Source organism: Miscanthus floridulus, chromosome 7 (genome assembly GCF_019320115.1).
Source record: "Miscanthus floridulus cultivar M001 chromosome 7, ASM1932011v1, whole genome shotgun sequence".
Classification (NCBI taxonomy): Eukaryota; Viridiplantae; Streptophyta; class Magnoliopsida; order Poales; family Poaceae; genus Miscanthus; species Miscanthus floridulus.
Window position 1 is genome coordinate 57,428,110 of NC_089586.1, and position 13,721 is coordinate 57,441,830.

General features: G+C 48.5%; 1 protein-coding gene across 1 annotated transcript in view; it reads left to right on the plus strand.

The window, feature by feature from the left end:
• The window catches only part of LOC136465556 (L-gulonolactone oxidase 3-like), a 29,099-nt gene that overhangs the window by 2,335 nt on the left and 13,043 nt on the right, over positions 1–13,721 (plus strand). The gene's annotated exons all lie outside the window — the stretch shown is intronic.

Below are 13,721 nucleotides of genomic sequence, written 5' to 3' on the forward strand. Positions count from 1 at the left end.
AACAGCTATAGCGGGAGATAGTGGAAGCTATTGCCGGAGATTTAAAACCTTGTGACTATTGCTATGCCAGAGTCTTAATCCACCTATACTTACTGATAAATGGAGTAGATTTCTGACGACTAGTTTGGCTTGAGATGGCAAAATAGGCCTCTCTGCCCTTTTTCTCTTCTTATTAAAGGGAGATGCCAATAAACTTGTTATCTAACCATCTTGACGAAATAAAGAAATTTGTTATCCTTCTTTTTCTACGTAGTATTAAATTTGGAGAACTTACATATTCCGAAATTTCCAAAGTCACGGCGTCATTAACATCCATCAGGAAATCAAATAACTGAGGGAAACAAAAGACAAACATATGCACTTGCCTGTATTGGATTGTTACTTCTTTGTTGAAACCGGGACCACGGGGATTGGGGTCTTGGGGACCAGCCTGCGTTCCCAAATACTGTATGTATGCCAGAAGAGAACAATGGCTCTGCGGCTTCTGCGCTGATCCCGTTCATATCCAGGTGACTCTCGAGTCTGCACAGCGTGCCGCCAGGGCTGCTTCTGTCCGGTAAAACCTGTGTACCGGGCACCAATAATGGCATGTTCATTCATTTATGCCAGACCTAAAAACAAAAGGTAGGCACACCGTACCACAGCTTATTTGTAGAATGAAGATCAGCTTCAAATACACTTTCAAGAGCTAATATTTTCTCACAAATGTTATTCATGTAATACAATCCTAATTGTTGTTGCGCTGGGAGAAGGATTCGGTAATTTTTTTATTACCGATCCTTCTTGTAAAACTATTCTACTTCGTGTTAATGGAACACATGGAACACGTGCCGTAGATACATTCGCGAAAAAAAAACATTTTCTATCAATCATGGGAGATTGTAGCGGTGTACAAATGAACTGTGGAACGTTTTGGCGAGCTGTTATAGCATGAATAACCGAAGACATAACTCATATGGTGCATAGGCATGTTACTACTGTTGTTCTGTATTGGATTCTTTGTATTTCCCTCGGTGCCACACTATTTCAGTTCTCTGGACAAGATACTCTGAAATTATATTTGTGCCATAAGGACATCAGGGGCGGCTTCATCTCTTACTCAATTGTTATATGGCCAAGCATGATCCGAAATCTCATCTTGAATTGTCTTTGGGAACAGTTCGGTAAGGGCTTGTTCAGTTAATCCCCAATCCAACGGGATTGGATGTGATTAAGGGTAATTTGTAGGAGATCAAATCTCCTTCAATCCCCTCCAATCTCCATCAAACCAAACAAGGCCTAATGGGGTAAATATATACTAACTTTTCTCATGATCAAATTCCAATGATTATTATTGTCAAAATAAATTCCAATGATTATCTTCATTCACTAATTAATCCATTCTGTAGCCGAGATAGCTTGATGGTGAAAACCCAGTAAGGTACTCAATGATTGCTTTAAGATTTTAAGAGATCTACGTTTCTTTCCTTTCTAATTAAGCACTTGTAGACTTATATGTAGAGAACAAATTAATAGTTTGAACTAACCATCTGCAAATAGTATACCAGTATATGTGCCGTCTCCAAATTACTGAAGTATCACTAAAGACCAACACACTGTTCGGCAGCAGAAAAAAGTCGCTGCTGCTACCACTACAGGGATTTGAGAGAGGAAACAAGCTGCCGCCGCAGTAGCTTTTTCAGCAGCCGAACAACACACACAAATGGTTAGTGGGAAAACATCAGAATCTGTCTGCATGTATGTTGTGTTTTCTTCATTCATATTGGGACCCAAGATGCCTCAAGAGTCCATACTAGTATAAGAGCTTTTGTCGATAATCGTTTCGTGGTTTTCTAAAGCAAATTGCAGTGATGCTGACAACAACATGTTAATCAATTCATGCGTAGCACAAGTAGCCCCACATTCTGTCTAAACTATAATGCATTAACTGGCTGTGGCGAAGCATTTTTATTTTCTTTTTTGGAGATGGAGATATAGGCGCCCTGTTTGTTTGGGCTGGTTTGGCTTGTAAGCCATGGCTGAAAGTACTTGTCGGTACAGAAAGTGACCAACTAGTAAATATTTGTAGTTTTGCTGCACATTGTGATCGGAGGTGGCCTAGCACTCAATGACGCATAATTTATACTGGTTCAGGCAACGTGCCATACGTCCAGTGTAGGTCGGTCGGTGACTTTATTCCTGAGCCCAGGTGTTCGAAGTCTGTAGTGGGGTTACAAACGAGAGAGAGATGGGGTGTCCGGTCGGTCCGGTCGGAAGGGCCGAGATCGACAGGAGCTATGCTATAAACGAAGTGTCTAAGCGTGTGCTTGAGGGGTTGCGAGTTATCGATCTAATGAACCTGAACTTGAAGAAGTCGACTTGGGTTCACTGCCTGTGTTTGGAGGGAGCACATCCTCCTTTATAGAAGAAGGGGATGGCTTTACAAGTGAAAGGGGAGAGAGTACGAACGTTTCTAAGCCTTGTTGCCCATGCCGACAGGGATGGGATAATGGTGGGCGCCCGCAATACTGTTGATGTCACTGCAGAATGTCAGGTATATGTGGGAGGTTGAGCTGCTTTCTTCAAGACTGAAGGACGTTGGTACCTGCAAAAATGTTGTCTCGCCAACTGGAGGCATGGCTTTACCACATTCACCTAGTACGGTGAATTCCGGCGCCCACAATACTGTTGATGCCCAGAGGCACATGGGGGGTCTTACCGTACGGGTGTTTTGATCGGCGCCTACAATACTGTAGAGGTAAACGTTGGCGCCTACAATACTATTTGTGGCAGGGCGGTTGTAAAGTACTGTTCCGCAGGGTATGGTCCCTGGTGCCGTGGTTTGACTTGCGAGCCCCGTCTTGCCTTCCTTCGTACGCCTTCTAGTTCTTTCCGAGCGGGCGTCTCGGGTCGGATGGCCCCAGCCGGTTCTGGCGCGCTAGTCGGAGAATAGCGATAGGCAGGGTTTTCTATGAACCCTGGTCGGAGACACGGGGTCGGAGTCGGAGGCGGTCCTCGGGTCAGGCTTTCCGAGTGGAGGCCGTGCGAAGGCAGCCGGGGCGACGCTAGCGCTCTGATCGGAGAGGCCGTTCAGAGTTGGCCTGAGCCGGAGCTAGTGCTCCAGTCGGAAAGATGGGCCGAAGGCGGCCAGGGCCTGAAGCGAGTGCTCTGGTCTGTTGAATTTAGACTCTCGGGCCAGTCCAGAAGAAAAGAAGGCCATCCTCCTAGGCCGAGCCCTGGCGTGGAAGCCGGTCCCTGAGGGACCCCGGGTTTATGAACCCGACAGCCGTCCGCGTGCGGTGGCACTTCGGTTTTCGTGCCCGACGTGCGGTAGTGGTTGGTCGTATGGTAGTGGTGGGCCATGTCCCGGTCACATCCCGTCTGATCAGGAGCCGTTTCATCGCGCTGGGCATGTCCCGTCAGTCAGGGGGCATCCCATCTGCATTAAATGGAAAGAGAGAGAGAGTTTCTCACCCCGCCGCTTCACCTTCCCGATCGGCATGTCCTTTCCTAACCGCTGCTCCCCTTCCTTTAAGTAGGAGAAGAGAGAGGGTGTTCGCCTCGTTCTTTTACCTGTTCGTCATCTGCCGCCGCCGCCTTTCTTTTTCCTCCTCGTCGAGAGCGTTCCTGAGAGCTGCGGAGGTTTCTAGGAAAGGAAGGGGGAGAGAGCGAGGGAGAAGAGGAGAACTCACTGATCCTTTTTGCAAGCTGGAGCAAGATGTCGGACTGGAGGTCGTCCACCATGAGGAAGTCGATGCTGGAGTCTTTCGTCAAGAAGGGTTTTCTGCCACCGTAGGAGGTGGCGCACTGGAGGGTCCCTGGGGGAGAGGAGTTCCCACAACCTTGTCCTGGCGAGGTGGTGTCCTTCCTTACCTTTCATGAGCGCGGGCTAGGATACCCCGTGCACTGGTTCCTACACGGGCTCCTTAATGAGTGGGATTTGGAGCTGCAACACCTCAATCCGACGGGGGTGCTGCATATCGCTGGTTTCGGCACCGTCTGCGAGGCTTTTCCTCAGGATGGAGCCGCACGCGGATCTCTTCCGGTGGTTCTTCTCTAGGAGGACCTTAATGGTGGGGAGCTTGGTTGAGGTTGTGTCGGTGGGGGGTTTTGCCCTTCAGAGAAAGTCAAGTGCAGGAGGTTCATACCCCGCATACACCCCTTGTAGTTCCAATCGAGGGTGGCACGGGGAGTGGTTCTACATCAAGAACCCAGAGGTGGCGCCATTCCCGGCATTTACCGGCAGGAGGCCAGAGGAGCGGGAAAGCTGGTCATGGGGTTGCGGCCGTAAGGAGAGGCACAAGGTGGAGGCCATCGAAGAGGAGCTCTAGAAGCTCATGAGGTGTGGCCTTGATGGAGTGCGGGTGTTCTACACCCTCTACTGCCGCTGGATTGCGCCGTTGGCGAAGAGGACGTAGCCGATGTGGGAGTACGGCGGCCGGTCGGACCCGAACCGTGCGTCACCGGAGGAGTTGCCGGACGACAAGGTCTGGAGTCGCATCGGCCGGGTGCTACAACTGAGGCCCAGGGAGACGGTCACGGGAAAACCCCTACCGCCCAATGCCTCGATTGTGTCCACATTAGTGTGTTCCCTTGTTTTGTTCGTGCTTCTTCTCTGCTCTTTCCTATTTCTTTGATCTAGTTCGTTCATTCCGTAGGGGCTTGGGAGATATAAGTCCCGACCGCACCTTCCCAAGGGACCGGAGGGCGTGACTCGGCAGACCGCTTAGAAGAAGGCGGCTGAAGCTCGGAAGAAGAAAAAGAATAAGGAGATCCTATGAAAGCAGGAGGAGGAGCAGGAGATCGTCCGGCGCATGAGGGTCGGGGAACGTAGGAGCGACGTCGAGTCAGAACTCGCATCGGATGATCCAATGGATCCGGATGATATGGTCTTCTTCGATGAGGAGGAGAGCGGGGGGTCGTTGCGACCTCGACGGGGCATCGTGATACCGCGACGTCGTCCGCCGGTGATGAGCTGGTGGCCACGTGTCGTGCGGCGGATCCCTTGTTGAGGAAGCGCGTAGCGGGCGCAGACGTCATCGGTGAGCGGGCGTCGAAGCGAACGCGGTCACCGCGCCCCTTGACAGCGTCGCCGGCCCCGTGCCCACCTGTTGTGGACGTGGCGGAGCAAGGCAGGCGATCTGCTGAGGAGCGGACTAACACCCGCACATCGCTCGGACCGGTGCCGATGCATGACTCACAGCGAGGGGAGGACCTGCCTGCTGCGGGCATGGTCGAGCATGTCGGGCGGTCTGAGGAATGGACTGGAGCGCGTGAGTCGTAGTCGGAGGATACTACGCCTATTGCTCTGGTCGAGGATTCCCAAGCCAGGGGTCGGGATGACCCGTAGGCCGGGCAGGAGCCGGTAGGGACATCTTCCAGGTCTCGACGCGTAGGCCTGTCGACGTCGAGGTCGGCCTTTAGAGTTGTGCCGCTCGCCACCTGGTATGTCTTTCTCCGTTTCCTTTTGGTTTTTTGCTGGTTTGAGCTTTTTGTTGGAGTGTGACTGACCCGTACCTTCTATTAGTGGCCTGGGGATGCCGGGGCTGAGTATTGCCTCGACTACCATGTAGGAGACCTAGAAGCCCATTCTACAGCGTGTTGCGGTGGCAAGACCTTCCGTTCTGGGGATGGTGCCCTCCGGTTCGGCTGTTGATGAGGCGATAGCTATGGCATTGGTGTTGGCGGCGATCCCGGTGCCGATGGCGACGGTGGTGTCGAAGGTGAATCTCGTGGCTTCCCCTCCACCGGTTGTGGTGGAAGAGGCAAGGGATACCGAGCTCCCTGCCTTGCCGGGTGGAGGGTCGTGCGGCTCACCCTTGACATCGGAGCTGAAGGCGCTGGGGGAAGACGTGGTTAGGCCGGGGTCGGGACACCCGGTGGCGGCCTAGGCCAACGAGGTGGTGGAGATCCCATCTGATGACAAGGCGGATGTCATGGCGGAATCATTAGTGTCGTTGCGGCAACCCACCGGTGATGTCACGGTGGAGCCGTCGGCGCTGTCGTGGGGCCTAGCGGTGGTCCAGTCGGCGGCTGGGACCTCTGGCGGGCCGGTGGTGTCGCCGCAGGACCTAGCGGTGGTACGGTTGGAGGTTGGGCCCTCCGACGAGGTGCCGGAGGGTGACCTGGAGTGGCGCTGCCCTGAGCACCCAGCGAACACGCGGTTCGTCCTCTGGGACTCCCGGGAGAGTCAGCTCTAGGACATCTTTGGGGGGCAAGGGCACGTCGCAGTATCAGAACTCACCAAGCTAACCGCGCAGCTTGAAAGCGCCCGGAAGCGGGCTCTGTTTGCTCGACAGTTGGTTGAGGGCGACATGCAGCTCGCAGCGGAGGTGAGTTTCTGGTACTTGTCCTTTACCCTTTGAATCCCTTGTCGGTTATTTTTAGCGTGCTTACCTTTTGTAGGAGATAAGGAAGATGTCATCCCGTAAGTCCCACTTCCTCCGGTCAGAATACGCCCGGGTAGCCAAGCTCGAGCGTCAGGCGGAGTCCTCCTGCCGCGAGTCATGGGACTGGGCGGCCGAGGCGGCCGCGGCGCGGGCGGAGGGACAACGTGTGGTGGAGCGAGCGACTGCGGCTGAGCAAGGGCTCGAGGCGGCAAGGGCCCGTCAGGCGGAGACTAAGGTGGAGTTGCGGGCGTCCCTGGCGAACATCGGGGTGGCGCTTCGGGAGGCTTTGGCGGCCCTTGATCCGGAGTGCGCTGCCCTAGAGTCGGCAGAGAAGGCCCTGGAAGTGGAGCGGAGGGCCCGGTCGGAGGCGGATCGAGGGGTGCTCGTGCTCTAGGGTCGGGTGATGGAGACAGAGGACGTGAGTGCCCGACTGCGTGAGCAGGTAGCATGGCTGCGCGAGCAGGTGGCTCGATAGGCGGAGGATCTCTCCACCCTTGAGGCTTCTTACGTTGGTACGTACCTTTTTTGCTTTCTTGTTGTGTTGGCTTTTCCCTCAGCCTATTTCTGAGCTCATTGCTCTTCTCGCAGAGCTGGGCGGAAAAGTAGAGGTGCTGGAGCGGGACCTGGAGACAACCAAGGCGACATTTGGTCGGAATGCGGAGGAGCTGGCCAAGTCCTATGAGGAGCGTTGTGCTCTTGAGGGGATCTTGACTAGATCCGCAACGTTGCCCAGCACGTCATCTCAGAGATCTTTGGGTCGGTGCCGAGCACCAGCGCACCCGCTGTCCAGCTGGCTGAGGTTCCGGGGGAGGTCTGGGATCTTATCAGGTCCGGGTTGTTCTACGGAGCATTGGGGGTGCTGACCGCAGTGGGGACGCACCATCCGCACCTGTACTTTGCCACCATCTATAGCGGATACGCTAAAGGCATGAGCATGGCAGACATCCAGTCGATCGGGGAGAGCTTGCTGCTGCACGCGCGGTCGGTGGCAGACCAAGTCTCCGCCGAGTGGGTGATGGACGTCCGCCATGAAGACCTGGCCAAAAGCGCACGTGGAGAGGATGCTATAGAGCTTTCGGATGGCGAAGAGCCTGGGTCGGAGGTGAATGTCGCCTCGGTCTTGGCTGAGTCGGATGCCGTGCCATTGGGAAGTGAGCAGCTCACGCCTTCGTCGGTTGCACCATCTCGGATGTCGCCGGGCCGGCCCAGTAGCATGTAAAAATAATAGTAGTTTAGTGGAAGTAGATAGTTTTAAGTTTGTGGGGGAAGCCCCCGTATAAAATGTTCGTGTGCTTAATAGTTATAATGGTATTTTGTTTTCTGTGATGGAGTCACTCCGTTCGGGGAAGCTTGTTCCCTTTCGTTCCTTAGTTTTCCCTTAGCATAATTTTGTTTTTTAGTTCTTTCTTTCTCGTACCTGCCCGTTTGTTCCGTAGGTTGCGACCTTGTGAGCCCGGGGTGTGGCCCGCTAGGCTCAGCTATTCGTAACCATAGGAAAGAGCGGGGTGCGATCAGTCGAATTTTTTAAAGCAAAGCTACGTAAGGTAAATTAAAGGAATGAACTACCCCTTCATTAGGGTAGGAAGGACTTTCTCCATACAATAGTAAACAAAATAGAGAGGTAGTAGTGCCCCCTAGTGGAGCCCCCGAGTGCCCCGAGCTGAAAAACATTCGGGTCGGGGTGCTCTTACAGGAGCGTACGTTAAGTAAATAATGGTAAGACTGAAACTTAGGGGAAAAGAAAACGACATAGCTATTCCAAGGTGCTTGGTGAGAGCATCGTCGTTGTTATCCTTCAATCGGTAGGCGTCTGGTCGGATCACTTTGTCCTTCAGTCGTTTGGATCCCTATCTGCTACGCCCCCTTCTTTGGCTGCTGCCTCTTCTCCTTTTTCTTGGCCTGCCAGCCTACCTCAGCAGGCGCTTGAGGAGCAGGCAGTCCTTGTAGAGGTGGTTCATGAGGTAGTCATGGTTGGTGCATAGACTCTCCATGAGCTCATGGAAGTGGCTAGAGGGGCCCTGCTGGGGCGGCGTGCCCGCATGATCAGCCATGGCGACCAATGCTAAAAGGTCCTAATGGCTAGAGGGGGGTGAATAACCTAATAAAAATTTCTACAACAACACTTAACAAAATGGTTAGACAATTATGAGGCGAAGCAAGTGTTGCGCTAGCCTACTCAAAATGCAAGCCACCTACCACAATTCTAGTTTAGATAGTATCTATTCACACAATAGCTATGATACTACTCTATGTTAGTGTGCTCTCAAAGGCTAACTAAAGATCCACACTAACCAAGCAAGCAAGCTCTCACAACTAGCTACACTAAAGAGCTTGACAATTAGTTTGCGGTAATGTAAAGAGAGTGATCAAGAAGATTATACCGCCGTGTAGATGAAGGAACCAATCAATCATAAGGATGAATAACAATGAAGACCAATCACCTCGGAATCAAAAAATGAACACAATGATTTGTACCGAGGTTCACTTGCTTGTCGTCAAGCTACTCCTCGTTGTGGCGATTCACTCACTTGGAGGTTCACGTGCTAATTGGCTTCACACGCTAAACCCTCAATAGGGTGCCGCACAACCAACACAAGATGAGGATCACACAAGCCACGAGCAATCCACTAGAGTACCTTTTGGCTCTCCGCTGGGGAAAGGTCAAAAACCCCTCACAATCACCACGATCAGAGCCGGAGACAATCACCACCCTACGCTCAATGATCCTTGTTGCTCCAAGCCATCTAGGTGGCGGCAACCACCAAGAGTAACAAGCGAAATCCGTAGCGAAACACGAACACCAAGTGCCTCTAGATGCAATCACTCAAGCAATGCACTTCGATCACTCCCAATCTCACTATGATGATGAATCAATGATGGAGATGAGTGGGAGGACTTTGGCTAGGCTCACAAGGTTGCTATGTCAATGAAAATGTCCAAAGATATGAGCCATAGCCAACCATGGGGCTTAAATAGAAGCCCCCACGAAATAGAGCCATTGTACCCCTTCACTGGGCACACTGCGCTCTGACCGGACGCTCCGGTCATACTGACTGGACCCTGGACTCAGCGTCCGGTCCACTGATTTATGCCACATGTCACTCTGAGTTAAAATTGAATCGTCAGATCACAACGGCTAAGTGCTGACCGGACGCTCCGACAAAACTAACTGGACGCTAGAGCCTCAGCGTCCGGTCGAGTACAGTAAGGGTCCAAATCCGTTTTTCTTTGTCCGGACACGTCCGGTCCACCTTGACCAGACACAGCCCAGCGTCCGGTGGTATACCCTAGCTACTGCACCGCCAAGTCAGTGCGACCGGACGCAGGCAGTCATCGTCCGGTGCATTCAGATTCAGCGTCCGGTCACGTGATCGACGCTGGCATCTCCTCTGTCTTCTTCACCCTTGCTCAAGTGTGTTAACTACCAAGCGTATCACCTTGTGCACATGTGTTAGCATATTTTCACAAATGTTTTCAAGGGTGTTAGCACTCCACTAGATCCTAAATGCATATGCAATGAGTTAGAGCATCTAGTGGCACTTTGATAACCGCATTCTGATACGAGTTTCACTCCTCTTAATAGTATGACTATCTATCCTAAATGTGATCATACTCTCTAAGTGTCTTGATCACCAAAATAAAATAGCTCCTACAAATTATACCTTTGCCTTGAGCTTTTTGTTTTTCTCTTTCTTCTTTTCAAGTTTAAGCCCTTGATCATCGCCATGCCATCACCATTGTCATGTTATGATCTTCATTAGCTTATCCACTTGAAGTGTGCTACCTATCTTATGATCACTTGATAAACTAGGTTAGCACTTAGGGTTTCATCAATTCACCAAAACCAAACTAGAGCTTTCAATCTTCCCCTTTTTGGTAATTGATGACAACCCTTATACAAAGATATGAATTGAAATTCAATTGAATCCATGTTGCTTGTGCAAGCATATTTACCTTGTGTAAAAGGATATGGACAAGTTTCATGAACCCCAAATGGTAGCAATTTGCTCCCCCTTCATATGTGCTAAGAGTTTGGATTGAAGCTAGCACATATGCTTAGATAGGAAATATAGGAGTCAATGTCTACCAAATGATGCTAAGGTATAAAAGATGGATCTTTGAAGCGTGATACCAATCGGAGTGCACCAATATACCATCCTTAGCACCATGGTTAGTTCTACATCACTTGGAAACATACTTTGAAAGGATACCACTTGTAAAAAAACTTGCTTGGAAATGAAAGTTATCTAGTGATTTTATTTCATCATTCAATCTTACAACTAACATTCATCATACAAGCATGGATGTTTAACTTTAATACTTGTGCCATGCAAGCAAATATATGAAATGCACATTCAAATGCACCATACAAGTTCATGAGCTTGCTCCCCCTACTTGTGTGCTCAAAATTTTAATTTATCCCTTTCCTTTGTCACATTTCTCGCCCGATGTCATATATCAAGATATCTTTATGTTTCTCCCCTTTTATGATATTTCTCCCCCTTTTTCACTATTTTGCTACTATCTTTGTTTCTCTCCCCCTTTGTCATCAATGACCACAAAGGTTCTAAATATAGATAGTATTACTTGTAGGGTCGAGATTATCAATGTCAATCAATGGGGTGAGGATTATTTTCCCAAATTTGGTCTAATCTAGATCATTTGCCAAAGATATTTAACTCGGTTTGATCCAAGGACAAGCTTTTTCACACCTCCAAATAAGGGTTATCTTGTATCATGTTGAGTTAAACACTTAGAGCTCATTTTCTAGATCAAACACTAGGTTTATAAGCCCATAAACATGTCATATGCTATCACTAGATCAAATCAAGCATAGAAGGAATAGTGATACCACATGGACATCAAAATCATTTGATTTTCATGAATGAGCCTAATAAAATAGAACCACTTGAAAGGTCCTAATAAGATTGAAAATATGACTACATGCACTAAACATGTCCTTAGAAAGGATGTATGTCATGCCAATCAACTTTTACCTTGGATTGCTCGAAGGAGAGGCATGTCATATGAGTGGGGGTGCATCAACACATATTTGAGAAATCCAATATGTTCAACTCATTCCTTAGCTTGCAAAACCTTTTCTCATCCAATGGCTTGGTGAATATATCGGTAAGTTGATCTTCGGTGCCTACACTCTCAATGCAAATGTCCCCTTTTAGTTGATGATCTCTTATGAAATGATGGCGGACATCAATGTGCTTTGTTCTTGCATATTGAACCGGATTGTTGGTCAACTTGATTGCACTCTCATTGTCACATAGCAATGGCACTTTCTTGAACTTGATTCCAAAGTCACTCAAAGTGGCCTTCATCCAAAGTATTTGTGCACAACAACTACCGGCGGATATGTATTCGGCTTCGGCGGTTGATAATGCAACACTATTTTGCTTCTTTGATGATCATGAAACAAGTGATCTTCCCAACAATTGACATGTGCCCGAGGTGCTCTTCCTTTCAACCTTGCATCCCGCATAATCCGAGTCAGAGTAACCAACTAGCTCAAACTTTGCTCCTTTGGGATACCACAAACCAACATTTGGTGTATGCTTTAAGTACCTCAATATTCTCTTTGTAGCCTTCAAATGACTTTCTCTTGGTGAGGCTTGAAATCTTGCACACATGCATACACTAAACATGACATCCGACCTTGATGCGGTCACATAGAGTAGGCTTCCAATCATAGACCGATACAACTTTTGATCTACCATATTGCCACTTGCATCACTATCCAAGTTGCCATTGGTTCCCATTGGTGTGCTAATAACTTTGCTATCAATCATTCCAAACTTTTTGATCATGTCCTTGATGTACTTGCCTTGACTCACAAATGTACCATTCTTCAATTGCTTGATTTGAAGACCAAGAAAGTAACTCAATTCTCCAATCATGGACATTTCAAACCCATTAGCCATCATCTTTCCAAACTCATCACAAAAGTCTTGATTGGTTGATCCAAATATGATGTCATCAACATAGATTTGCAATACAAATAGATCTTTTCCAATCTTCTTGATGAAAAGAGTGGTGTCAACTTTGCCCATTGTGAACCCTTTAGAGAGGAGGAAGTCCCTCAATCTCTCATACCATGCTCTAGATGCTTGCTTCAAGCCATACAATGCTTTCTTCAACTTATATACATGGTTGGGCTTCTTATCATCTTCAAAACTGGGAGGTTGCTCAACATATACTTCTTCATTGATATAGCAATTGAGAAATGCACTCTTAACATCCATTTGATAGAGCTTAATGTTGTGGGCACAAGCATAGGCTAGCAAAATTCTAATTGCTTCCAACCTAGCAACCGGGGCATATGTTTCTCCAAAGTCAAGACCTTCAACTTGAGTATAGCCTTGTGCTACCAATCTTGCTTTGTTCCTTACTACTATCCCATCTTGATCTTGCTTGTTTCTAAAGACCCATTTGGTTCCAATCACATTGTGTCCCTTTGGTCTCTCTACTAACTCCCATACTTGATTTCTTATGAAGTTATTAAGCTCTTCATGCATAGCATTGACCCAATCAACATCCTTCAATGCTTCATCTATCTTCTTTGGTTCAATGGATGACACAAATGAGAAGTATTCACAAAATGATGCCAATCTTGATCTTGTTTGTACACCTCTTAAAATATCACCAATGATAGTGTCCAAAGGATGATCTCTAGCAACATTGGTTGGTTGGAGGATTAGAACTTGATTGCTTGCACTTGCTTGATCATTGGGTTGAGATGATGTACTAGCCACTTGATCTTGTTCATTGTCATGAGATCCACTTGTACTAGCTTGATTTGTATCATCTTGCATATTTGAGTTAGAGAGCACTTGCCCTTGATCATCTTCATCATCATTTACTTGCCTAGGCCTCAATTCACCAATATCCATGTTCTTTATGGCATTTGAAAGTTGAATGCCTCTAACATCTTCCAAGTTCTTATCTTCTACTTGTGAACCCTTGGTTTCATCAAATTCAACATCATGAACTTCCTCAAGAGTACCATTATCCAAATTCCAAATTCTATATGCTTTGCTTGTAGTGGAATAACCAAGTAGGAATCCTTCATCACATTTCTTGTCAAACTTGCCCAATCTAGTGCCTTTCTTCAAGATATAGCATTTGCAATCAAAGACCCAAAAATATGCAATGTTGGGCTTTCTACCATTCAAGAGCTCATAGGGTGTCTTCTCTTTCAATCGGTGACAATAGAGACGGTTACTACAATAGCAAGCCGTGTTGATAGCTTCGGCCCAAAAAGATTGACTCACATTGTACTCACTAAGCATAGACCTTGCCATATCAATAAGTGTTCTATTCTTCCTCTCAACAAGGCCATTT